We start from the raw sequence: 26,575 nt of genomic DNA, 5'->3' as shown, positions 1-26,575 counted from the left end.
TCCTTATACTCCACTTCCCCTCTGTATAATTCATTTTAATGTCTGGCTACCCCTCTGGGTTGTAAGCTCCTTGTGAGTAGGGATCAGGTCTACAGCTTTATTTTACCATACTCTCCCAAGCACTTAATAAGTGCTCAATAAATACTTTTGAAGAACTGATCGATTGATGGAATCTTTCTCCGTTTCTGATTCTGCCTTTTGATATCCAAATCTCCAGGAAACCTTTGCTCAAAGAAAAGTGTCTCCTCTCTGGATTACTGCCACCAGGCTGGCCTGCCTAGTTGACTGATTGATTACATTGAAGGTTGAATATCAACAAAATGTCAAGGAGCTTCACTTCGGTATGGTGATAGACACCCCATTGTGACACACTCTCTTGCGGTCTGTCAAAGGCCACACTGACTTATCAAATTTTGTTTTCTATCTCTTTGTCCATCACTGGATAGCATCCTGCCAAAGTAGCAAGATTTGATGGTAGCATTAAGTCAATCAACGGTATTTATTGAGTGCTTACTATGGGCAAAGCACTGTACTAAGCACTTGGGAGAGCACACTACAATATATCCATTTACTGTCATATTGTACTCTCCCAAGTGCTTTGTACAGTGCTCTGCCTTCAGTAAGCGCTCAATAAACACGACTGAGTGAAAACAACAGAGTTAGCAGACACATTCCCTGCCTAAGATGAGTTTACAGCCTAGAGGATTTATTAAGTGAGATTACTTATTGAGTTAATAAATTAGGGTTAGTCCTGTTTGGCTTGGGTTAGAATTTTCTGCATTAAGGTTGCTTCATAACTTCAGTTTTGTAAGTCATCATGCTTCTTTTCAGTTCATGGTGCTGCGATTAATCTGCTACGTGACTCATAATGATCTGTGTGTCTTCTTGGGAAGTGGTGTGGTCTAGTGGAAAGAGCATAGGCCCGGGAGCTGGAGGGCCTGGATTCTAATCCTGACTCTGCCAATTGCCTGTGTGATGGAGGGCGCTTCTGTTTTCTCTGTGTCGGTTTCCTCACCTGTAAATTGGGGATAAAGTACCTGTTCTCCCTCCTACCCAGACTGCGAACCCTATGTGGGTCAAGGGCTGAGTCCGACCCGGTTATCTTTTACCTACCCCAGGGTTTGTACAGCTCTTGACCTTCAAAATTGTCACCATCATTACTATTATTATGTGTCTCCATAGCACATCGATGGCCTAGAGCAATGATTAGGCTTGCTGCTTCGGAATCTTTAATGCATGTTTTCTGTTGAGCTGGAAGAGTTTGCCAGTGGAGAAGGGAAGGTGACTGCAATTATGTTATATTGTACTCTCCCAAGAGCTTAGTATAGTGCTCTGCACTCCATAAATGCTCAATAAATATGAATGACTGATTGACTGAGTAGAAGTGTTTTTTGACACCTTCTTCTGAACCTCATGTGGGAAAAGAATTATGCCTGATCTGTTTATTCCTTGTATCCTTCCCAGCGCTTAGAACAATGCTTTGCATATAGTAAGTGCTTAACAAATACCAAAATTATTATTATTATTGTTACTATATTGTATCTACTGCAGGATTTAGCACGAATACCCCTATTATCACCGGTCATTGCACACTCAAATATGGCAGCGTAGAATAATGATGGTGTTTTTAAGCACTTACTCTGTGCCAAGCACTGTTCTAAGCACCCCAGTAGATACAAGGTAAAGAGGTTGTCCCAGATGGACTCATCATCTTAATTCCCATTTTACAGATGAGGGAACTGAGGCCCAGAGAAGTGAAGTGACTCACCCAAAGCCACACAGCTGATAAGTGGCGGAGCCGGGATTGGAATCCGCAACCTCTGACTCCCAAACCCGGGCTCTTTCCACTGAGCCACGCTGCTTCTCTTTGAAGGTGGGGAAGGATGTGGTTTGGCAGATTTTGGGGGAGACAGGGGTCCTGGCAGGTGGAAAGATGGGAGCAGTGGATCAAAGGTGGGAATGGCGAGAACAAGATATACAGGGATTGTGGGCAGGGAACGTGTCTACCAACTCTGTTTTATGGTACTCTCCCAAGGGCTAAGTTCATTCATTCATTCATTCATTCATTCAATCAATCATATTTATTGAGTGCTTACTGTGTGCAGAGCACTGTACTAAGTGCTTGGGAAGTCCAAGTTGTCACCATGTAGTTCAGTGCTCTGCACACAGAAGGGCCCAGTAAATACCATTGATTGATGGATTGACTCAGCTCATATCGTCAACACCCTGCATCAGGCAAAGTGACAGAATCAGAGATTTCCACATGCATTCATTCATTCAATCGTATTTATTGAGTGCTTACTGTGTGCAGAGCACTGTACTAAGCGCTTGGGAAGTACAAGTTGGCAACATATAGAGACGGTCCCTACCCAACAGCGGGCTCACATGCCAGGCAGATCTAGGCCTGATTAGTTTCTGAGGCCAAACATAATGAGGTCAATCTTTTTCAGACAGATGAAAGAGTTTTAATAATGTAGACAGAGACTATGTCCAACCTGATTATCTTATATCTACCCCAGGACTTCGTGCAGGGCTTGCCACACAGGGAACGCTTAACGAGTATCTTTATTAGAAAGCGTTGAGTAATTATTCAGATCATTCTGGTAAATACCCAAATGCGAACTCACAACTGAGGATAAAGAGGGTGTTTGGTGTTCGGGCTTTAACTATCCAGATGCGTTGTTGACATCATTCAAATGGACAATTCCTCTCTCTACCTTACTCTGCTGGAATAGATGCCATCCTTGTCACCCAGAATAGTGAAAAAACATCCAATAATAAGGACATCTGAGAACTCCAGGGGGAAAAAATCCTGTTCTCTTGTGAAAGCTTAGGTGAATCTTCACCAGTAGTTCCTTTGCTATGCCAATTCGTCACAGTCTTTCTACTGTCAGTCTTTTTCAATGGTAAATAGTAAATGACGTCAATGTTAAAAATGTATCGCCCTCCTGGGATAAAAAACTGGATATTAGTATTCCGTCCCTACGGAAGGCTGAAAGCTTTGGATCACGGAGCAAAGTGACTCACTGTATTACACAGGTTTGGACTTTTCAGAGAATAAATCAGATGAACATATTCTCTCGGATCCCTCCAGTTCTCAACTTAGTTTCTTTAAGATGATGCTTAATAAGCTCTGTAGTTTAGGAACACAAACCCATGGTGAAATGCAACATCCTGGAATCTATTTTATTTTATTTCAATTTAGACAAATATCTGGCCTTTCCGTAATTGTAACCCATTAGTGAAATGAGAGATCGAAAATTGGTGTATGCTGAAGCTGGATTTTGATGTGAAAAATGAAATTCAGGATGGCTGTCTTCTAATTGATTAAAAATAAGAATTCACTGCACTTTCCCAGAAACAAGGATCAGTCAGAAAGTAGCATTCTTCTAATGGTTCTCTTCCAGAGCAAACATCAACAACCAGTGAAAGATAGGTACTATGGGAGTGCTCACTTATTTCTGGATGTACACAGAAATCCCTTGGGAAATTGTTATGTATATAGTTCTAACATTGATTTCTGGTTTTTCTTATAGTTTTTTTCGTTGTTGCTGTTTCCATGTTTCTGTCATGTATCCTTAGTTACGTTTATGCATTTTTGGTTTATTTTGGTTTATCTTCTCTCTCCCATTGGACTTCAAGTCTAAATTTCCTTTTCTACTGCCTCCACTGTGTCAGACAGGTCTGCGTGGGGCTTTTTAAGGGGGGATTTTCTCATGGAAAATTCCTTATCTCATTTGAATCTGCCCAGGTCAAACCTCTCTTTAAGTGCTAAGTTAATATTAGTAGTGGTCGTCACGTTCAGAAAAGACTAATGTTTCTGACCCCAAATCCCGGCTCCACCAATTGTCAGCTGGGTGACTTTGGGCAAGTCACTTAACTTCTCTGTGCCACAGTTACCTCATCTGTAAAATGGGGATTGACTGTGAGCCCCCTGTGGGACAACCTGATCACCTTGTAACCTCCCCAGTGCGTAGAACAGTGCTTTGCACATAGTAAGCGCTTAATAAATGCCATCATCATTATTATTATTATTATTACCCATTCATCTGTCTGACAGAGAGCATCTCGGTCTGGCCAGTACCTCATCCTATCATCACACTCCTCTATCACCTTGCAAAGCATCAGGATACTCTCCAGAGTTCAGAGTTAAGTGATTTTTTTTTACTGGTATTTATTAAGCGCTTACTATGTGCCAGGCACTGTACTAACTGCTAGGGTAGATCAACGTTTTTTCGTGGCGTATGTTTAGCACTTACTATGTACCAGGCACTGTGCTAAGCACTGGGTTTGCACAGCTAATCAGTTTGGACAGAGTCCAGGTTCACATGGGGCTCACAGTTTTAATCCCCATTTTACAGATCAATCAATCAATCAATCAATCATATTTATTGAGCACTTACTGTGTGCAGAGCACTGTACTAAGTGCTTGGGAAGTACAAGTTGTCAACATATGAGGTAAAGATGAGTTGAATGAGACACAGAGAAAGTAAGTGACTTGCCCAAGGTCACACAGCAGAACTTGGTCCCAGGCCCAGCCTTTCGCTTCTCTAATGGAGTCCACAAAATCCCTTAAGCCCCACAAGCATCAATCACACAGATTTCCAGGCCAACCACTTCATCTTATAAGAAAAGCAACCCTACCTCCCTGACACTAATCCTCTCACGCTAAAGTTCACGAAGCAAACCCTTTTATCATTAGCCGACTAGAAAGGCAGGTTTTTTAAAATCTCATTGAAAACAGGTTTTGCAAAAACAGTCACCTTAGCTTTAGGTTTATTCTGGGCTGACCCAATGAAAAACACGGCCGACGGCCTGACAGAGTGACTGCATTTAGTGGCGGACCATCGACAGCAAGAAAGACTTCCAGACACTCTTTTGTTACTCTACATTTGTGTTGACATCAATCAAGATATAGATCGTATTCAGTGAGCACTTAATGTGTGCAGCACTGTACTAAATGCTTAGGAGGGTACAGAGTTGAAAGAGTTGTTCCTTGCCCACAAAGACCTTAAAATCTAGAGGGAGAGGCAGACATTAAAATGAATTATGGATAGGCTGTCTGATAAAAATCTGGATACCCTACTAGCGGATGGAAGCGTAGGATGACCGTTGATTCAGTCCCCCAAGTATAGCAGAAAGCAATGACCTATCTAAATCAGCCTCTCCCTTCTCCTCATCTCCTACAAGACTCAGAAACTCTCAGAACTGATTACAAAAGAGGGGTAAAATCAGGGTAGAATAGTGTACAGTGTCTGTGTTAACAAGCAAGGTGGTGTAATGATGAAAGAGAAAGCGAAAGGAGGAGGGATTGCTCGCGAATAAGAAACTAAAACGGAACAGTAAAAAGTGTTCAAAGGAGGAATTAGGAAGATGTCAGGGTTTCCCTGTCATTTACACACATCCACTGGTGATAGGAATAGTATTTATTAAGTGCATACTGTGTGCAGAGTGCTGTGCTGGGAGAGAATACCCAGGTGGAAATTAATAATAATAATAATAATAATAATAATTGTTAAGCGCTTACTATGTGCAAAGCACTGTTCTAAGCACTGGTGAGATTACAAGGTGATCAGGTTGTCCCACGGGGGGCTCACAGTTTTAATCCCCATTTTACAGATGAGGTAACTGAGACACAGAGAAGTGAAGTGACTTGCCCAAAATCACACAGCTGACAGTTGGCGGAGCTGGGATTTGAACCCATGACCGCTGACTCCGAAGCCCATGCTCTTTCCACTGAGCCTCACTGCTTCTCCAACTAGACACGGTCCTTGTCCTTCAGGGACATAATCGAACACATAATAATAATTGTGGTATTTGTTAAGCGCTTAGTATGTGCCAGGCACTGTTCTAAGCTCTGGGGTAGATACACAAGCTAGTAAATTTGGACATAGTCCATGTTCCACATGCGCCTCACAGTCTTAATCCCCATTTTACGGATGAAGTAACAGAGGCACGGAGAAGTTAAATGACTTGTCCAAGGTCACACAACAGAAGAGTGGTGGAGCTGACACTAGTAGCCAGGGGCTTTCTGAATCGCAGGCCTGTGCTCTGTCCACTAAGCAATCAGACAAAATCTGTGGGTTAGAGGACACCAGCCATGGTTAGGCAGGAAGATACCTGACACTATCGTGGTCCTCTTTCTGATTCATTTCTCTCACTAACTGAGTTTTCTGGGCAGGATCTTGCCATACCACAGATGGATAATAACAATCATCATCATCATCATCATCATCATAGTAATAATAATGGTATTTGTTAAGCACTTACTATGTGCCAAGCATTGTTCTAAGCACTGGGGTAATACAAGGTGATCAGGTTGTCCCACGTGGGGCTCACAATCTTAATCCCCATTTTACAGATGAGGTAACTGAGGCACAGAGAAGTGAAGTGACTTGCCCAAAGTCACACAGCTGACAATTGGCGGAGCTGGGATTTGAACCTATGACCTCTGATTCCAAAGCCCGGGCTCTTTCCACGAAGCCATGCTGCTTCTCCTGTGGTAATAATAATAATATTACTTATGTTAATTTATTAATTAATATTAATTAATTATATTACTGATAATATAATAATAACTGTGGTGTTTGCTAAGTGCTTATGATCTGTCAGGCACTGTACTAAACTCTGGGGTAGTGGCAACAAGTCTCAGTCTAGGCTCACAGCCCAAGTAGCAGGGAGAACACATATTAAATCCCCATTTAATAATAATAATAATAATAATGGCATTTATTAAGCACTTACTATGTACAAAGCACTGTTCTAAGCGCTGGGGTGGTTACAAGGTGATCAGGGTGTCCCATGGGGGGCTCACAGTCTTAATCCTCATTTTAACGATGAGGGAACTGAGGCCCAGAGAAATGAAGTGACTTGCCCAAAGTCACACAGCTGACAATTGGCAGAGCGGGGATTTGAACCCACGACCTCTGACTCTAAAGCCCATGCTCTTTCCACTGAGCCAGGCTGCTTCACGCTGTCCCATTTAGCAGATGAGGGAACTGAGGCACCGAGAAGCTAAATTGCCCAAAATCACATAGCAGGCAAGTGGCAGAGCAGGGATTAGAACTCAGGTCCTCCAACTCCCAGGCCTATGCTATTTCTCCTAATCCACGCTGCTACTCTAGGGAGGATGCAGCCTCCTTAGAAATGTGTTCACTAACATTTATGTGGAGGATGCCTGCGGTCCTTGTATGATTTGATCTCACTTGGTGGGATTTACAACCAGTTTTCCAGGCCAGCAGTGGGAAGGTGGTAGTCCTACCAAGGTTCAACCTCTTCCCCCCCTAAATTTCTTCTCCAGCATGGAAATTAATACGATTACTCACCTGGGAAAGATCAAGGACATCTTTGATTACCCATTATGGTAATTACCCAATTTCAGGAGACAAAATCACATTTCAATGGGGAAATTCCTTCATGCGGAAGATGAACGCCCTCTCCTCTAGCAGCGTGGTGGAGTGGGAAGCGCGTGGGCGTGGATGTCGGAGGGCCCGAGTTCTAATCCCGGCTCTGCCAATTACCTGCACTGTAACCTTGGGAAAATCACTCAGCTTGTCTGTGTCTGTTCCCTCATTCGTAAAATAGAGATTCAATACCTGTCTTCCCTCCTATTTAGACGGTGAACCCCATGTGAGACAAGGACTGTGTCCAAAGTGATCAAGTTCTATCTTCCCCATTTCTTAGAAAAGCGCTGTACACAGAGTAAGCACTTAATAAATACCATCATCGTCTTCCATTTCTTCCATCACTGGGAGAAAGAAGTCTGCATATAAATAAATAAATAATGATGGCATTTGTTAAGCACTTCCTATGTGCAAAGCACTGTTCTAAGCACTGGGGGGATACAAGGTGCTCAGGTTGTCCCATGTGGGGCTCCCAGTCTTCATCCCCATTTTACCGATGAGGTCACTGAGGCTCAGAGAAGTGAAGTGACTTGCCCAAGGTCACTCAGCAGACAGGTGGCGGAGCCGGGGTTAGAACCCATGACCTCTGACTCTTTCCACTGAGCCACGTCACTTCTCACTATGGCCTCACTGATCGAAGCCCAGATCTGGAAGTCAGAAGGACCTGGGTTCTAATCCCTACTCTGTCACTTGTGTGCTGTGTGATCTTGAGCAAGTCATTTAACCTCTCTGTGCCTCAGCTATTTCATCTGTAAAATGGGCATTAAGGCTGTGAGCCTAATGTGGGACAGGGAATGTGTCCAAACTGATCATCTTGTTTCTATCCCAGATCTTGGAACAGTGCTTGGCACGTAGTAAGTGCTTAACAAACACCATTATTACTATTATTATTATTAGATGTCTCATATAAGAAATAACAAGAATAGTCAGCATGCATGTGGCATTAGGAATATAGCAGATTCTCTACTTAGGTATCGTAAAGCAATTGTTTCTGGAAAGACAATTGACCTGCTTGAAAAGTCATCTCTTCTGAGAGTATTTTTTCTGGCTACTTCTTTTGTCTGAAACCTCTCTTAAGCCTGTGGCTAAGTATTAGTCATTTTGCGGTAGGGAAAACGCTACTGTTTGTGAATAAGCTCTTCCTGCCACTGTTGATTCTACAAGGGTAATGAATAGATGAGAAACTGTGGTGGACAAACTTTGCTGACTTTCCTGGATTTGACTGTTTCAGTTCTGTGGAGGGGTCACCCAATTACAACAAAAATGTAATTTTTGTAATGTAATGAAACTTGAGGCTCAATCAATCAATAGCCTTTACTGAGGGCTTACTGTATGCCAAGCACTGTACTAAGCCCTGTGGGAGAGTGTGATGTAATAACATTGGTAAACACCATTCCCTTTCCACAAGGAGCTTACAGTCCAGAGGGGGAAAATAAACTGGAGAAACTACTATATTATCAGCAAGGTGCTCACTGTGGATCTCCAGGTTAAGTTTCCCAATTCCCATTTGAGCACCTTTGCATCAACTGTGCTCTTGTTCATTCATTCATTCATTCAATCGTGTTTATTGAGTGCTTACTGTGTGCAGAGCACTTTACTAAGCGCTTGAGAAGTACAAGTTGGCAACATGTAGAGACGGTCCCTACCCAACAGCGGGCTCACCACATGTTCCACTTCTGTACATATTCATTCCTTCATTTAATCGTATTTATTGAGCGCTAACTGTGTGCAGAGCACTGTATTAAGCTCTTGGAAAGTACCTTAAGCAATAAAGAGAGACAATCCCTGCCCACACCAGGCTTTCGGTCTAGAATACAGTCTATATTGACTTCCTGTCCTATTATTTAAGCACTAACTTACCCACATGCCCACTTTTCCTTCTTCTTTCAATCTGTAACTTATCTTAGTGTTGGATTCCTTCACTGGAGTGTAAGCCCCTTCGGGTTAAGCTCACACCTACCAGCTTTATTGCACTCTCCAAAGTGCTCAGGTCTATGCTCTGCATATCCTAGGAGCTCAATAAGTACTCTTCATTGATTGACTGACGTCTCTCATTGCTGGCTGGTCACGTCTCCATTGTCTGAGGTGAACATGCCTTAGCTGTTAGCAAATTCCCTGATGAAGGAAGGCTACCTAAAGGCTAGCTTAAGTATTCCAAGCCTGCCAGGCAATTGTTCCCAGTGCCAGGGCATGTCAATAGGGCGGGACTTCAATAAGGCTTTGGCGAGTAATAATAACAACGATAATCACGGTACCTCGTAAGCACTTACTATGTAATGGGCACTGTTCTAAGCACTGGGGTAGATACAAGTTAATCAGGTTGCACAGAGTCTCTGTCCCTCATGGGGCTCACAGTCTAAGTAAGAGGGAGTAGGATTGAATCCCCATTTTACAGATACATTACTTAGACACAGAGAAGTTAAGTGACTTGCCCAAATGTCACACAGCAGATATGTGGCGGAACTGGGATTAGAACCCAGATTCTCAGATGCTCAGGTCCATGCTTTTTCCACTAGGCCATGCTGTTTTTCAGAGTGATGGGATTTGGAAAGAGCAGGGGTTTGAGTCCCTCCCAAGAACGTGATATATTTCTCACTCATTCAACCTTCACACCCTCACTCAGGTGTCGTTGACCTACTAAGAAAGCCGTTACTATCATCCTCCTCAGGAAGAAGCATGGCCTAGTTGAAAGAGCACGGGCCTGAGATTCACAGGAGACCTGGGTTTTAATCCCAACTCCATCACTGGGTGATCATGGGCAAGTCACTTCATTTGTCTTTGCCTCAATTTCCTCATCTACAAAATGGGGATCAAATCCCTTTCTCCTTCTAGTCAATCAATCAGTCGGATTTATTGAGTGCTTACTGGGTGCACTGTACTAAGCACTTGGAAGAGTGCACTACAGCAGAAATAGCAGACATGTAGGATTCTGAGCGCCGTGAGGGACAGGGACTGAGTCCATCCTGGTAATCTGGTATCTCATACAGTGCTTAATACATAGTAAGTGTTTAATGAATACCCTAATTATTATTATTAATTAAATGGGGGTACTTGAAGGGAGGTGATGGTTGTGGAGAAGTCAGAGAAACCATGAGGATTGTACTTCCCAAGTGCTTAGTACAGTGCTCTGCACACAGTAAGTGCTCAATAAATATGATTGAATGAATGAATGAATGAGGAATTTAAGCTATGATTAATTCAAGACTAAGTAAACTGCTGGGAGGTTGGGGTGAGGAAGGGGAGGACTATCGGTAGGGTTGGTTAAGTATTTGTATGCCTATAAGTGACATTTCAAAATTCAGTTCCAGAACAGTAACCTGTGAGAATATTCCCTGAGCCACATTCTATATTATCCAAAGCTCCGGGACCTCTAAGTGACATTTCACAATTCAGTTCCAGAACAGGAACCTGCTAGAATATTCCCTGAGCCATATTCTATATTATCCAAAGCTCCGGGACCTCTAAGTGACATTTCACAATTCAGTTCCAGAAGAGGAACCTGCTAGAATATTCCCTCAGCCATATTCTATATTATCCAAAGCTCCGGGACCTCTAAGTGACATTTCACAATTCAGTTCCATAACAGGAACCTGCTAGAATATTCCCTGAGCCATATTCTATATATCCAAAGGCCCGGGACCTCTAGGTGACATTTCACAATTCAGTTCCAGAACAGGAACCTGCTAGAATATTCCCTGAGCTATATTCTATATTATCCAAAGCTCAGGGACTACCTCAACTCTCCAGAACCTATTCCAAAGCAGCCATTTGGCTTGGCAACCCTGGTTCTCTCAAAGGATATTACCATGATCAATTAATCAATCAATCACATTTATTCAAAGCTTACTGGGTGCAGATTCATTCATTCAGTCGTATTTATTGAGTGCTTACTGTGTGCAGAGCACTGTACTAAGCACTTGGGAAGTACAAGTTGGCAACATATAGAGACGGCCCCTACCCAACAACAGGCTCACAGTCTAGAAGTCAACAAAACAAAACATGTAGATCACTGGTAGTAGTCCTTTGCAGATTCAGGAAATTCCCACAGATTTCCATCCCCCATCAGGGTCCAAGGTTGAAGCAAACCTCTGTGAAAGTGAAGACAGGCACACCTAATTCTGGTCAGAAAAGGCGGACCATGCCTAGCCCCAAATCCAGTACGTGGTTCCTTAGGCAACCAAACCAAGGCACCTGTGGGCTAGATTTGTATGACTCGCCATCACATGATTAGGCTGTTGAGTCAATCAGCCAAGCAATGGTATTTATTGAGCACTTACCATGAGCAGAGCACTATATTAAACATTTGGAAGAATACATTATAACAGAGTTTGTAGACACCTTCCCTGCCTATGGCAGTGTGTGAAAGATGGAATAGTTCTGTTTCTAAAGTGTAATAGATGCAGACACCTTGGATCCAAGTTTCAAAATATCAGTGGACTTTTTCAGGCAACAGCGCTCCTTCTGAGTCAAGCAGAAAAGAGAAAGTAAGGTAAAGTGCACTATACTGCTATATGTAATTGCTTTTTTGACTCAGATTTGAAGTTACCAATGGTGATGTTTTTTCACATGCACTAGGATGCCTGAAAAGATTGAACTGTGAGTGGCAATTTTTCACACCGGACACATTTTCAGATCATCTTTTGCTACGCTACTGAATTTGTTGCCTGCGGTGTCTGGCATTGTTTTTGATTTTGTTTCTTGGCATCTAATTATTCTCTAAATTTCTGCTCTCTAGTAATCACCATGTTCCTAATTGCTTCAGGTCAGGTTGGTCTATGGGATTGTCAGCAGTCCACAGCTTTGCCACACTGATCTTGGTGTTGTTTTTTATTTCATCCTTAAAATGTTTCTTTTGCCTCCTCTTCCCCACGTCTTATTTTCCTGCCTGAAATTCTCCTCACAAAACAAGTGTTTAGTCAATCTTATCATCTCTTGTTTCGCCTGGGCCAGGCAGATGATCAGCAATCACCACTGCTTATTATTGTCAGATTGTCTGTGTGCTAAAACTTCATTGCTTGTGACTGTATTATACTATTTGATAGGGAGTAAGTGATATCTGTAATAAGTTCCATTCTCACAGTCTGATTTACTGTTGGATGTTACAACTGCTCTGTAGAATTTTATTATCTGAAGCTTGGATACATATTGGCACATTCTCCCAATGGTCGGGAGTGTTTTCTTGATTAAATTTATTTCACCTTTATCCATGCTTCTCTGAGCAATGCACTGCCTAGGTTACAGCAATCAGTTTTTACATTCAACTCTGTATTACTAATGGAAATGTTTGTAACAAATAAGGCTTCCCAGGCATTGGCAGGTAAATAACTCTGATCTTCACGTTATCGGTTAGATAATAGCTCATCTCCAAATTTGTTGTGTGATCATTTGTATGTCTTTTGCCTGCTCATCTGCACTGCAATTGTCACCATCGTCATCATCTAAGTGCTTAGGACAGTGCTGTGCACACAGTGAGTGCTCAGTAAATATGATTGAATAAATCATCATTACCATCATCACCATTAATATCAATGGTATTTATTGAGGACGTACTGTGTGCAGAACACTTTACTAAGCACTGAGTCTCTACTTGGATGTCCTGCTGACACCTGAAACTTAATATGCTCAAAAGAGATCTCCTTATCTTCCCACCTCAACCCTGATCTTCCCCTCTCTGTAGATAGACACCAACATCCCTCTTGTTTTCACAAGCCCGTAATTCTGGTGATATCTTCAACTCACCTCTCTCATTCAACACACATATTCAATCTGTCACTACATCCTGTCAATTCAACCTTCACAATATTGCTAAAATCTGCCCTTTCTCTCCACCCAAACTGTTACCATGTTAATCCAAGCATTTTTCCTATCCTGCCTTAATTACTGTATGTCTCCTTGCTGATCTCCCTGCCTCTTGTCTCTCCGCACTCCAATCAACACTTCACTCTGTTGCCCAGATCGTGTTTCTGGGTTTTTCTTTTACAAAAACACTCAGTCCACATTTTCCCCACTCTGAAAGAGCCTTCAGTGGTTGCCCATCCACCTCTGCATCAAAAAAAAACTCCTTAATATCAATTTTAAAGCATTCAATCACCTTGCCCCCTCCTACCTTACCTCTCTTCTCTCTACAACCTAGCGAAGCACACTTCGCTCCTCTAATTCATTCATTCAGTCATATTTATTGAGTGTATACTGTTTGCAGAGCACTGTACATAGTGCTTGGAAAGTACAATTCAGCAATAGAGACAATCCCTGCCCACACCTGGCTAACAGTTTAGAGATGCCACTCAGCTCATCGTACCTTGATCTCACTGCCAACCCGTCACCCACCACATCCTGCCTCAGCTTAGAACATCCTCCCTCTTCACATCTGACAGAAAATTTCTCTCTCCACCTTCAGAGTCTTACTGAATACACATCTCCTCCAGAAGGCCTTCCCTGATGAAGCCTTCATTTCCTCTTCTCCCACTCTCTTCTGTGTCATCCTTGCACTTGGATTTACTCTCTTTATTCACCTCTCCCAGAGCCCCACAGCATTTATGATCATCTCCACAATTTATTTATATTAATGTCTGTCTCCCTCTCTATACTCTAAGCTCATTGTGGGCAGGAAATGTTTCTACCAACTCTGTTATACTGTAGCAGTATAACTGGGATACGAGGAGCTGCAAAGCACCTCTCTATGATTTGGCTGCTCATGAAGACAAAGTTTTTTAGCGTGGACTGGGCAGAAACAGAGGTAAGAACTTTATGAATGCAATTTTATGCTCTCAAGAAGTATTGTTTGGTGCTTACATTTCTCTCCCCAACCACCACCACTCCCATTCCTCCAGAGAAGCCATGTCTCCTAAATGGTAATGTGGCTTTAGAAAACAATGTACTTGATCTTTGCAGCATGACAAGTGCAGGAGAAGTAGAAAGGCAACTTCCAGAAGTGTACAGACATCGAAAAGATACTCTACGATAATATGGCCAAAACAGTATTTTCTTTATCACCAATAGAATAAATGTTGTGTACTAGAGAAGCAGTGTGGCACAGTGGAAAGAGCCCAGGCTTGGGAGTCAGAGGTCACGGGTTCAAATCCCGGCTCCACCAATTGTCAGCTGTGATTTTGGGCAAGTCACTTCTCTGTGCCTCAGTTACCCCCTCTGTAAAATGGGGATGAAGACTGTGAGCCCCCCGTGGGATAACCTGATCACCTTGTAATCTCCCCAGCACTTAGAACAGTGCTTTTCATATAGTAAACGCTTAATGAATGCCATTATTATTATTATTATTATTCTTAACATTACAGTGCTCTGCACTTAGCACTCAATAAATATGATCAATTGTATATTACAACAGACTCAGTAGTCACGTTCCCTGCCCACAGCGAGCTAACAATCTAGATGAGGAGACAGTTTTTAACTGTTCCTGTATAACTGTTTCCAGGGTTGTTGATGAAACATCATCTGTAGAGCTGAAAATGTTTCCCAGGAAACTTGAATTCCTATCCTGATGCCGGTTTCTTGGTCTCTTGTAGTCTCAATAAGCAGGTTGAACAGGACTGAATTTATTACATAATCTAGCTTTACTGTGTTATCATCACATGATTGTTTTAGGCTCTTGATTAAATTTCTCAGGGGAATCAAACATGTTGAGTAGCTGACAAAACCCAGGCCTGATGATTTCATCGGGTGCCTATGCCATGCTACTTCTCGAGTCTTCTCATCTTTCCCCTGGACCGTCAGCAGGGCTCCAGTTAGAAGACAGCACAAGAATTAGTCTGAAAGAATAACTAGAATATTAATTATTGTGGTATTTGTTAAGTGCTTACTATGTGCCAAGCTAAGAAATCATGGGAAACAGCATGGCTCAGTGGAAAGAGCCCAGGCCTGGGTGTCAGAAGGACCTGGGTTCTAATTCTCCCAGCTTTGCCTAGAGGTCTTGATGCTGTTCTCTTCACCTCTCCGATGACCCACGTGCAGTTAGATTTTATATTGGCAAGTACAAGTGAAAGAATTGTACCAAATTTGCACATTGTCTAAATCATTGGTGCAGTCTAGTAATAATAATGGTACTTGCTAAGCCCTTATTATGTGCTAAGCACAGTTCTAACTGCTGGGTTAGATCCAAATTAATCGGGTTGGACACAGTCCCTGTCCCACATGGGGCTCACACTCTTAATCCCCATTTTACAGATGGGGGATCTGAGGCCCAGAGAAATTAAGTGACTTGCCCAAGGTTACACAGCAGACATATGGCGGAACCACGATTAGGACTCAGGTCCTTCTGAATCCCAGGTCTGTGATCTATCCATTAAGCCATGCTGCTTCTGTGTCTGTTAAGCACTTACTATTTAGATCTCTACTTCCCAAGCGCTTAGTACAGTGCTCTGCACACAGTAAGCATTCAATAAATATGATTGAATGAATGAATCTCTATCCCGACTTTGAAAACGTGACTAAAGATTAATCCAACCTAACGCTAAGTTTCTAGTCAGTCCAACTTTCCCTCAGCCACTGTTTGCCTCTGCAATTGCGAATGTGCTTTTTTTAAAAAAAAAAAAAAGATCTTGGTTAAACGCTTATTATGTTCCAGGCACTGGACTAAGTGCTCGTTTGTCTTGTTTTGTCCTATGTCACAGAGTCGTGTCCGACCCAAAGCGACGCTATAGACACATCTCTCCCAGAATGCCCCACCATCACCTGCCATGGTTCCGGTAGTGGATTCGTAGAGTTTTCTTGGTCAAAATACAGAAGCGGGTTTACCATTGCCTCCTTTCGTGCAGTAAACTTGAATCTCTGCCCTTGATTCTCTCCCGTGGTGCTGTTGCCCAGTGCGGGTGAGTTTTGACTCATAGCAGATTGCCTTCACTCGCTAGCCACTGCCCAAGCTAGGAATGGAATGGATAGGCCTCTGCTTGACTCTCCCTCACATAGTCAAGACTGGTAGAGTGCTAAAAACTCTCCAAGAGCGACCCTGAGAAGGGAGTGCTCGTTTAGCTACAAACTAATTGGTTGGACACGGTCCCTGTCCCACATGGGGCTCATACTTTGAATCTGTTGACCTAATTTAATTGCTCACACTCTTAATTTGCACACTGCCTAAATTGTCAGTACTATCTACCACATTTCAAATGTTATTATTCCTCTCCATCCTTGTTTGACCGTTTTTACCTTACTCTGTTCCCCTCAGTCAATCAAGCATATTTTTTTTAATGGTACTTGCTAAGCGCTTACAGCAGTCCATGTCCCACACTCTTAATCCCCATTTGACAGTTGAGGTAATTGAGACCCAGAGAAGTTAAGTAATTTGCCTGGTGCCACACAGCAAACAAGTGCCAGAACTGGGATTAGAACCCAGGTCCTTCTGACTTCTAGACTGTGAGCCCGCTGTTGGGTAGGGACCATCTGTATATGTTGCCAACTTGTACTTCCCAAGCGCTTAGTACAGTGCTCTGCACACAGTAAACCCTCAATAAATACGATTGAATGAATGAATGATGCCCAGGACCACGTTCTATTCACTAGGCCACGTTACTGAAGATCACATATATATATAAATTTTACACTTTATGACTCTACTACTAGTCGTTTTTAAATATCCACATGCCCCATAGCTAAGTTAATTTAGGTTAATCCTAAATTCAATCAATCATTTATTGAGCACTCACTGTGTGCATGGTACTCTGCTAAAGGCTCGGGAGAGTATGATATAACAGAGTCGAGAAGCAGCATGGCTCAGTGGAAAGAGCACAGGCTTTGGAGTCAGAGGTCACTGGTTCAAATCCCAGCTCTGCCAATTGTCGGCTGTGTGACTTTGGGCAAGTCACTCAACTTCTCTGTGCTTCAGTTATCTCATCTGTAAAATTGGCTTGAAGACTGTGAGCCCCCCGTGGGACAACCTGATCACCTTGTAACCTCCCCAGTGCTTAGAACAGTGATTTGCACACAGTAAGTGCTTAATAAATGCCATTATTATTATTATTATTATTATTATTATTATTATCCACCCTGCACATGTTAACACACTCGCCAAGCAGGTCAGTCGCAGCTCTTCAAGAGGTATGATAGTCCTTCTGGGACAGAAACTGAAGAATGTCCTGCAGGACTTGGGGTCTTTTCCCACCCCTTCCCGCTAAGATCAGGATCCTGGGCTCTGTGGACTGAAGATGAGCCTGGTCATTCATTCCTCCCCCTACATCAGGCCAGCTTGACCTCCAGCACCTGTTCTCCCTGAACCAGACTCACTAAATTGATCCCGTGCCACCTGTTAGGACAAAAACTCCTTGAAATAGAGTTCCCTTAGATTATATAATGTTTGTGGGGGAAATAATCTTTGAATAACATTAGTCTTATGATAAGAAAAAGTCCACCATCATAATTCATTCATTCTGCTGTGTTTATTGAGTGCTTACTGTGTGACAAACCCTATATTAAGCGCTTGGGAGGGTACAGTATAATAATAATAATGGCATTTATTCAGCACTTACTATGTGCAAAACACTGTTCTAAGTGCTGGGGAGGTTACAAGGTGATCGGGTTTCCCACAGTGGGCTCACAGTTTTAATCCCCATTTTACAGATGAGGTAACTGAGGCACAGAGAAGTTAAGTGACTTGCCCAAAGTCACACAGTCACACAGCTGACAATTGGCGGAGCCGGGATTTGAACCTGTGACCTCTGACTCCAAAGCCCATGCTCTTTCCACTGAGCCACACTGCTTTTCATAATAAACAGACACATTCCCTGCCCACAGTGATTATAAACACAGAAGTCTGAAATTTTGGTTCCATCCTGCCTCCCCACTGTCCCCCATCTCTTACGTTTAATCTAGTGTCAAATCCCGCCAGTGTCTCAATCATAACACCTTCCCGATCTGCCCCGTCCTCTCCACCAAATAGCTCCAGTTTGGTTCATTCTAGTCATACTGTGGCTAGACTAGCTTCCTTGCTGGTCTCCCTGCCTTCAGTTTCTCCCAAATCTAATCTATAGTTTCATTCCATCATTCATTCAATTGTATTTATGAAGCATTTACTGTGTGCAAAGCTTATGCACTAAGCCCTTGGGAGAGTACAATATAACAAAACAGACACATACCTGCCCACAGCGAGCTCACGGTCTAGAGAGGGAGACAGACTTTAATAGAAATAAATAAATATACTATACTTTACACTGCTGCTCAGATCACCTTCTCGGAGAATCACTTGGCACAAATCCTTCCATCCCTCCTGTACCCCTCAACATTTAAAAACTTTGCTTTCAGTTTCAAGGCTGTCCACTGACTTCCTCTTATCTCATATATCTTCTCTACTGCCCAACCAATTGTATTTTTTAGCACTTATTATGTGGAGAGCACTGTACTAAGCACTTGGGAGAGCTCTCTTCATTCCTCCTCATTACTTCTATCTGTACTTGGCTCTCCCCTCTCTCCCCTTGATCCCCTCACCGGCATTCTCTGCATGGCTTAGTGACAAGAGCCCGGGTTTGTGAGTTAGAGGTCATGGGTTCTAATCCCGGCTCTGCCGCTTGTCTGCTGTGTGACCTTGGGCAAGTCACTTCACTTCTCAGGGCCTCAGTTACCTCATCTGTAAAATGGGGATTGAGATTGTGAGTCCCATGTGGAATAACCTAATTAACTTGTATCTATCCCAGCACTTAGAACAGTGCTTGGCACAGAGTAAGCACTTAACAAATACCACCACCACCATCATCATCATTATTACTAAATCTCTCTTTTCCCCAAATCTGACATATCACACTGCTCCCTCTCAGCCCCACAGCATTTATGTACATATCTATTATTTATTCATTTATTTATTTATCTGTCTCCCCTTTAGACTATAAGTTCATTGTGGGCAGGGAATGTGTCTGTTATATTTTTATATTGTACTCTCCCAAGCGCTTTTAGTACAGAACTGTGTACACAGTCAGTGCCCAATAAACAATGATGTGGTATCTAAGCGCTTACTATGTGGCAAGCACTGTTCTGAGTGCTACGATTGTCTGACTCTTATGCCCCACTTTCAGTGTCCTTCTAAAATCCCACCTCTTCCTGCAATAAGCCTTCCTGAAATAGTTCCCACCCTCCAAGTTTTTTAATCCCACCAGCGATCCCCAGCACTTACGCACATGTTTATATACACCCTGTGTGCTTTTGTATATATTCCATTTGATGGTGCATTCACTTACTTCCTTTGATTACTCTTTTTGTAAATATTTTCCTATCTTGTCCTCCCCATTAGAGTGTGATCTTCTTGTGGGCCAGGGAATGTGTCACTGTTTTGGTTTGTACTTCCCAAGTGTGTTTTATACAGGGGCTGCTCACTAAATTATATAATTATAAATTATATAATCACTAAATTATATAATTATAAATTATAAATTACATAATCACTACTACCACCACTACTATACTGTTACCCTTATTTCATGAATGGACATTGTGGGAAAAAAAAAACCTTATAGGGAGATCTAGATATTCTTCTGCATCCAGAAAACCTGGGAACATTTTTTTTGTAAATTCTTTATACATTTTTAAATGGATACTCTACTGTCTTTGTTCAGGATTTCAAGTTGGTAATATTGAATCAAGTGTCACTTCAAAAGCTCATGGAAAGAAAATTACACAAAATTAAAGAAAGAACACCATATTTCCCCGGATGCCAGTAATCATGTTTTATACCTCCCCCTCTCCATCCCAACCACCTTACCTCCTTCTCTTCCCCACAGCACCTGTATATATGTTTGTACGTATTTATTACTCTATTTATTTTACTTGTATGTATTCTATTTATTTTATTTTGTTAATATGTTTTGTTGTCTGTCTCCCCCTTCTAGACTGTGAGCCCACTGTCGGGTAGGGAAGGTCTCTATATGTTGCCAACCTGTACTTCCCAAGCGCTTAGTACAGTGCTCTGCACACAGTAAGCACTCAATAAATACGATTGAATGAATATACACTTGTTCTTCAAACTAATTCTCACTTTCCCCACTAGATCTGTTTTGGGGTTGTTGTTTTTTTTGCAGTTGGGAGAGCAAGGGATATCCCCATCCCAAATCAATCCATTCATTTGATCTGTTGATCAATCATATTTATCGAGTGTTTACTGTGTGTACTAAGAGCTAGGGAGAGTACAATGAAATAATATAATAATAATGATGGTATTCAGAGTTGGTAGACACGTTCCCTACCCACCCAGAGGTTAAAGGCCAGAGGGGGAGACAGACATTAATTAAAATATGGATACGAGCAGTATGGTTACTGCTGTTGACATTCCTGGTGGTTTGAGTAACCCTCTGTTATTTTTGCCATGAGTAAATAGCATCATGTCCTCTCCCTGCCTTATTTACATGCTGTAAGTCACATTCCAAACCGATCAGTGCCCAAGAATGCAACTAGCAAAACGGCTCCCAACTTCTGGTTCACTTCCTTGGGAGAAGGGGAGGTTGCAAGTAGGATGGTACTTGCCTACTGGCCCTGTTGAAGCCTAATGGGGCATTTCTTCACTTTTTTAAATGGAATTTCTTAAGCACTTTCGGTGAGTCAAGCACAGTTCTAAGCGCTGGGATAAATGCAAGTTAATCAGGTCAGACACAGTCCCTGTCCCAAAAGGGGCTTAGGGTCTAAGTAGGAGGCAGAACATGTACTGAATCTGCATTTTGCAGTTGAGGAAACTGAGGCACAGAGAGTAATAATCATTGTGGCATTTGTTAAGGGCTTACTATGTGCTAGACACTCTTGAGTGCTGGGATGGATACAAGCAAATATAATAATAATGATGGCATTTATTAAGCGCTTACTATTTGCAAAGCACTATTCTAGATACTGGGGAGGTTACAAGGTGATCAGGTTGTCCCATGTGGGGCTCACAGTCTTCATCCCCATTTTACAGATGAGGCAACTGAGGCCCAGAGAAGTGAACTGACTTGCCCAAAGTCACACAGCTGACAATTGTCAGAGCCGGGATTTGAACCCATGACCCCTGACTCCAAAGCCCGGGCTCTTTCCACTGAGCCACGCTGCTTCTCGTGGCTCAGAAGGGAGTTGGACACAGTCCCTGTCTCACTTGGGGCTCATGGTCCCAATCCTCATTTTACAGATGAGGTAACTGAGGCACAGAGAAGTGAAGCGACATGCCCAAGGTCACAAATGAGACTGGTGGTGGAGCTCAGATTAGAACCTAGGGCCTCTGACTCCCAAGCTCACACTTTTTCCACTAGGCCACACTGCTTCCCACACTTCTATCTCACCACTCACCTCTTGCCCAAATCCTACCTCTGGCCCGGAATGCCCTCCCTCCTCAAATCCGACAGACAATTACTCACTCCTCCTTCGATTACTCCCATCTCCTCCAAGAGGCCTTCCCTCTCTAAACCCTCCTTTTCTCTTCTCCCTCTCCCTTCTGCATCACTCTGACTTGCTCTTTTCATTCTTTCCCAGCCCCACAGTACTTACATACATATCGGTGGTTTATTTATATTAATGTCTGTCTCCCCCTCTAGACTGTAAGCTTGTTGTGGGCAGAAAATGTGTCCGTTCCTGTACAGCACTCCCCAGCACTTAACTCCCCCCACCCCGTTTCCATCTTCAACCGCTCACTCTCCACTGGTTCCTTCCCCTCTGCCTTCAAACATGCCCATGTCTCTCCCATCCTTAAAAAACCCTCTCTTGACCCCACCTCACCTTCTAGTTATTGTCCCATATCCCTCCTACCATTCCTTTCCAAACTCCTTGAACGAGTTGTCTACACTTGCTGCCTAGAATTCCTCAATAACAACTCTCTCCTCGACCCCCTCCAGTCTGGCTTCCGTCCCCTACATTCCACAGAAACTGCCCTCTCAAAGGTCACCAATGACCTCCTGCTTGCCAAATCCAACGGCTCCTACTCTGTCCTAATCCTCCTCGACCTCTCAGCTGCCTTTGACACTGTGGACCACCCCCTTCTCCTCAACACGTTATCTGACCTTGGCTTCACAGACTCCGTCCTCTCCTGGTTCTCCTCTTATCTCTCCGGTCGTTCTTTCTCAGTCTCTTTTGCAGGCTCCTCCTCCCCCTCCCATCCTCTCACTGTGGGGGTTCCCCAAGGTTCAGTGCTTGGTCCCCTTCTGTTCTCGATCTACACACACTCCCTTGGTGACCTCATTCGCTCCCACGGCTTCAACTATCATCTCTACGCTGATGACACCCAGATCTACATCTCTGCCCCTGCTCTCTCCCCCTCTCTCCAGGCTCGCATCTCCTCTTGCCTTCAGGACATCTCCATCTGGATGTCTGCCTGCCACCTCAAACTCAACACGTCCAAGACTGAACTCCTTGACTTCCCTCCCAAACCCTGCCCTCTCCCTGACTTTCCCATCTCTGTTGATGGCACTACCATCCTTCCCGTCTCACAAGCCCGCAAACTTGGTGTCATCCTCGACTCCGCTCTCTCATTCACCCCTCACATCCAAGCCGTCACCAAAACCTGCCGGTCTCAGCTCTGCAACATTGCCAAGATCCGCCCTTTCCTCTCCATCCCAACCGCTACCCTGCTCATTCAAGCTCTCATCCTATCCCGTCTGGACTACTGCATCAGCCTTCTCTCTGATCTCCCATCCTCGTGTCTCTCTCCACTTCAATCCATACTTCATGCTGCTGTCCGGATTATCTCTGTCCAGAAACGCTCTGGGCATATCACTCTCCTCCTCAAAAATCTCCAGTGGCTACCAATCAATCTGCGCATCAGGCAGAAGCTCCTCACCCTGGGCTTCAAGGCTGTCCATCCCCTCACCCCCTCCTACCTCACCTCCCTTCTCTCCTTCTCCAGCCCAGCCCGCACCCTCCGCTCCTCCGCTGCTAATCTCCTCACCGTACCTCATTCTCGCCTGTCCCGCCATCGACCCCCAGCCCACGTCATCCCCTGGGCCTGGAATGCCCTCCCTCTGCCCACCTGCCAAGCTAGCTCTCTTCCTCCCTTCAAGGCCCTGCTGAGAGCTCACCTCCTCCAGGAGGCCTTCCCAGACCGAGCCCCTTCCTTCCTCTCCCCCTCGTCCCCCTTTCCATCCCCCCCATCTTACCTCCTTCCCTTCCCCACAGCACCTGTATATATGTATATATGTTTGTACATATTTTTTTACTTTATTTATTTATTTCATTTGTACATATCTATTCTATTTATTTTATTTTGTTAGTATGTTTGGTTTTGTTGTCTGTCTCCCCGTTTTAGACTGTGAGCCCACAGTTGGGTAGGGACTGTCTCTATATGTTGCCAATTTGTACTTCCCAAGCGCTTAGTACAGTGCTCTGCACATAGTAAGCGCTCAATAAATATGATTGATGATGATGATGAAGTCACTTAACTTCTCTGTGCCTCAGTTCCCTCGTCTGTAAAATGGAGATTAAGACTGTGAGCCCCCCGTGGGACAACCTGATCACCTGGTATCTCCCCCAGCACTTAGAACAGTGCTTTGCACATAATAAGCACTTAATAAATGTAATCATTATTATTGTTATTACAGTGCTCTGCACATAGTAAGTGCTCAATAAATACAATTGAATGAATGACCACTCCTCTCTTTCATTCATTCAATCGTATTTATGGAGCGCTTACTGTGTGCAGAGCACTGTACTAAGTGCTTGGGAAGTCCAAGTTAGCAACATATGGAGACAGTCCCTACCCAACAGTGGGCCCACAGTCTAGAAGGGGGAGACAGACAACAAAACAAAACGTATTAACAAAATAAAATAAATAGAATAAATATGTACAAATAAAATAGAGTAATAAATACATACAAACATATACATATAAGTCTGAAGTGGAGACTTTTTAAAATCAATTAGAGAAACAGCATGGCTCAGTGGAAATAGCCCAGGCTTTGGAGCTGTGTGACTTTGGGCAAGTCACTTAACTTCTCTGTGCCTCAGTTACCTCATCTGTAAAATGGGGATTAAGATTGTGAGCCCCACATGGGACAACCTGATCACCTTGTATCCTCCCCAGCACTTAGAACAGTGCTTTGCACACAGTAAGCATTTAATAAATGCCATCATTATTACTATTATTAGTAGTAGTAGAAATAACTGAGAGGAAACCTGTGGGCAGCAGCAGCATCCAGAAGTTAGAGAAACAGTGTGGCCTGAAGGAAAGAGCAGGGAACTAGGAGTCATCAGGACCTGGGTTCTAATCCTGCTCTGCCACATGTCTGCTCTGCGACTTGGGCAAGTCACTTTACTTCTCTGTGCCTCAGTTCCCTCATCTGTAAAGTGGGGGTGAAGACTGTGAGCCCCCTGTGGGACAGGGACTGTGTCCAACCTGATTAGCTTGGATCTACCCCAGTGCTTAAAACGATGTCTGGCTCATAGTAAGCGCTTTAACAAATACTGTAATTATTACTTATTTATTATTATTAAGTTAATGGTGGGTCAGGAAGTGAGTGGGTGGGATTATGTGCAGGGACCATGTGAGACCAGGATGAGGTGGGATGATGAGTTTGGGAGGGGCCTAAGGTGTCGTCACAACGTTTTGTTGTGGTGTTTCACTTAGTTGGGATCCATCACCTGGATCTGACCTGAGTAATAGAATTCTACCCCAGTGCTCAGAACAGTGAGCACTTAATAAATGCCATCATTATTATTATTACAGTGCTTTGCACACAAAATTCTGCTCATCATTTTTATTATTCCTCCCTGCTCAGTTGAAGGAGTGTGTGACAGAGAGCCACAGAAGTCCAACTAGCCCCACAGCACTTTTTATGGCATTTATTAAGAGCTTACTATGTGCAAAGCACTGTTCTAAGCGCTGGGGAGGTTACAAAGTGATCAGGTTGTCCCATAGGGCACTCGCAGTCTTCATCCCCATTTTACAGATGAGGTAACTGAGGCACAGAGAAGTGAAGTGACTTGCCCGAAGTCACACAGCTGACAATTGGTGGAGCCGGGATTTGAACCCATGATCTCTTACTCCAGAGCCCGGGCTCTTTCCACTGAGCCACAGCTGCTTCTTATGTACCTATCCATAATTTATTTATATGTATTGATGTCTGTCTCCCCCCATCTAGACAGTAAGCTTGTTGTGGGCAGGGAACATGTCCATTTATTTCATTTTGTTAATATGTTTGGTTTTGTTCTCTGTCTCCCCCTTTTAGACTGTGAGCCCACTGTTGGGTAGGGACTGTCTCTATATGTTGCCAACTTGTACTTCCCAAGCGCTTAGTACAGTGCTCTGCACACAGTAAGTGCTCAATAAATATGATTGATTTTATTGTTTTATTGTATTCTCCCAAGCGCTTAGTTCAGTGCTCTGCACAGACTAAGTGCTCAATAAATGCAACTGAATGAATGAATAAGTAAAGACTTCAGAGAAAGTTTGTTAATTGATCTTTGAAATGTTTCTAACCCCTTTATCTCGCCACTTGGCTAATGAATCAACCCTCTGCTTTTCTTGAATTGTTGTTTGAATTGCAGCAGCTGTTATCAGCAGAGAGAAGCAGACAGAGCTAGAGGGGAGAAGAAGGAAGGGGAGAAGAGGGAAGACAATGGATTTAACATCAATATTGGTCCTGGAAAGAGAAGAGGCTTTACAGGGCAAGGCAAGAGAGACAGTCAGCCAATTAATCAATTAATCAATGGTATTTATTGAGCATTTACCATGTGCAGAGCACTGGACTAAGTGCTTGGGAGAGTACAACAGAGTTGGTAGATGCTTTCCCTGCCCACAGTGAGCTCTGAGTGGCATCCACAGGGCTCAGTGCTCTAAGGGGGAAAGTTATTGCCTAAAAGGGAAAACTAGAAGCAGTTTCCAGAAAATCCAGTTCTTCTACTCCTCTTTGTCCATGGGAACCATGTGATATAAGATTGTTGAGGGCAGAAAACATGTCCACAAACGGTGTTGTACCCTCCTCTGTGCTCAGTACATAATACATGCTCAATAAGTACCATTGATTATGATAGTGGCATGATGGGCTGGGGTCCTATAGGACCCGGGGAGGTGAGGTGGCAGAGTATTTAAATCCACAGGTGGTTGGAGTGGAGGGGGGAAAGAGAGAGCAGAACTTCCACACTTTAATTGTATCTGTAATTTATTTATACTGAAGTCCATCTCCTCCTGGAGACTGTAAGCTCATTTTAGGAAGGGACTGTGTCTACCAACTCTGTCCTTTTTATTCCTCACTCTCCCAAGAACTTATTAGAGTGCTCTGCACATAGAAAGCATT

The 26,575-nt window shown here is 43.4% G+C and overlaps 1 protein-coding gene across 2 annotated transcripts in view; it reads right to left on the bottom strand.

The window, feature by feature from the left end:
- HTR4 (5-hydroxytryptamine receptor 4) overlaps positions 1-26,575 on the bottom strand; it is a 384,896-nt gene that overhangs the window by 280,247 nt on the left and 78,074 nt on the right. The gene's annotated exons all lie outside the window — the stretch shown is intronic.

This window comes from Tachyglossus aculeatus, chromosome X1 (assembly GCF_015852505.1).
Source record: "Tachyglossus aculeatus isolate mTacAcu1 chromosome X1, mTacAcu1.pri, whole genome shotgun sequence".
Taxonomy (NCBI): Eukaryota; Metazoa; Chordata; class Mammalia; order Monotremata; family Tachyglossidae; genus Tachyglossus; species Tachyglossus aculeatus.
The sequence above is the reverse complement of the archived record's forward strand: the minus strand, read 5'-3'. Positions and strand labels throughout refer to the sequence as shown.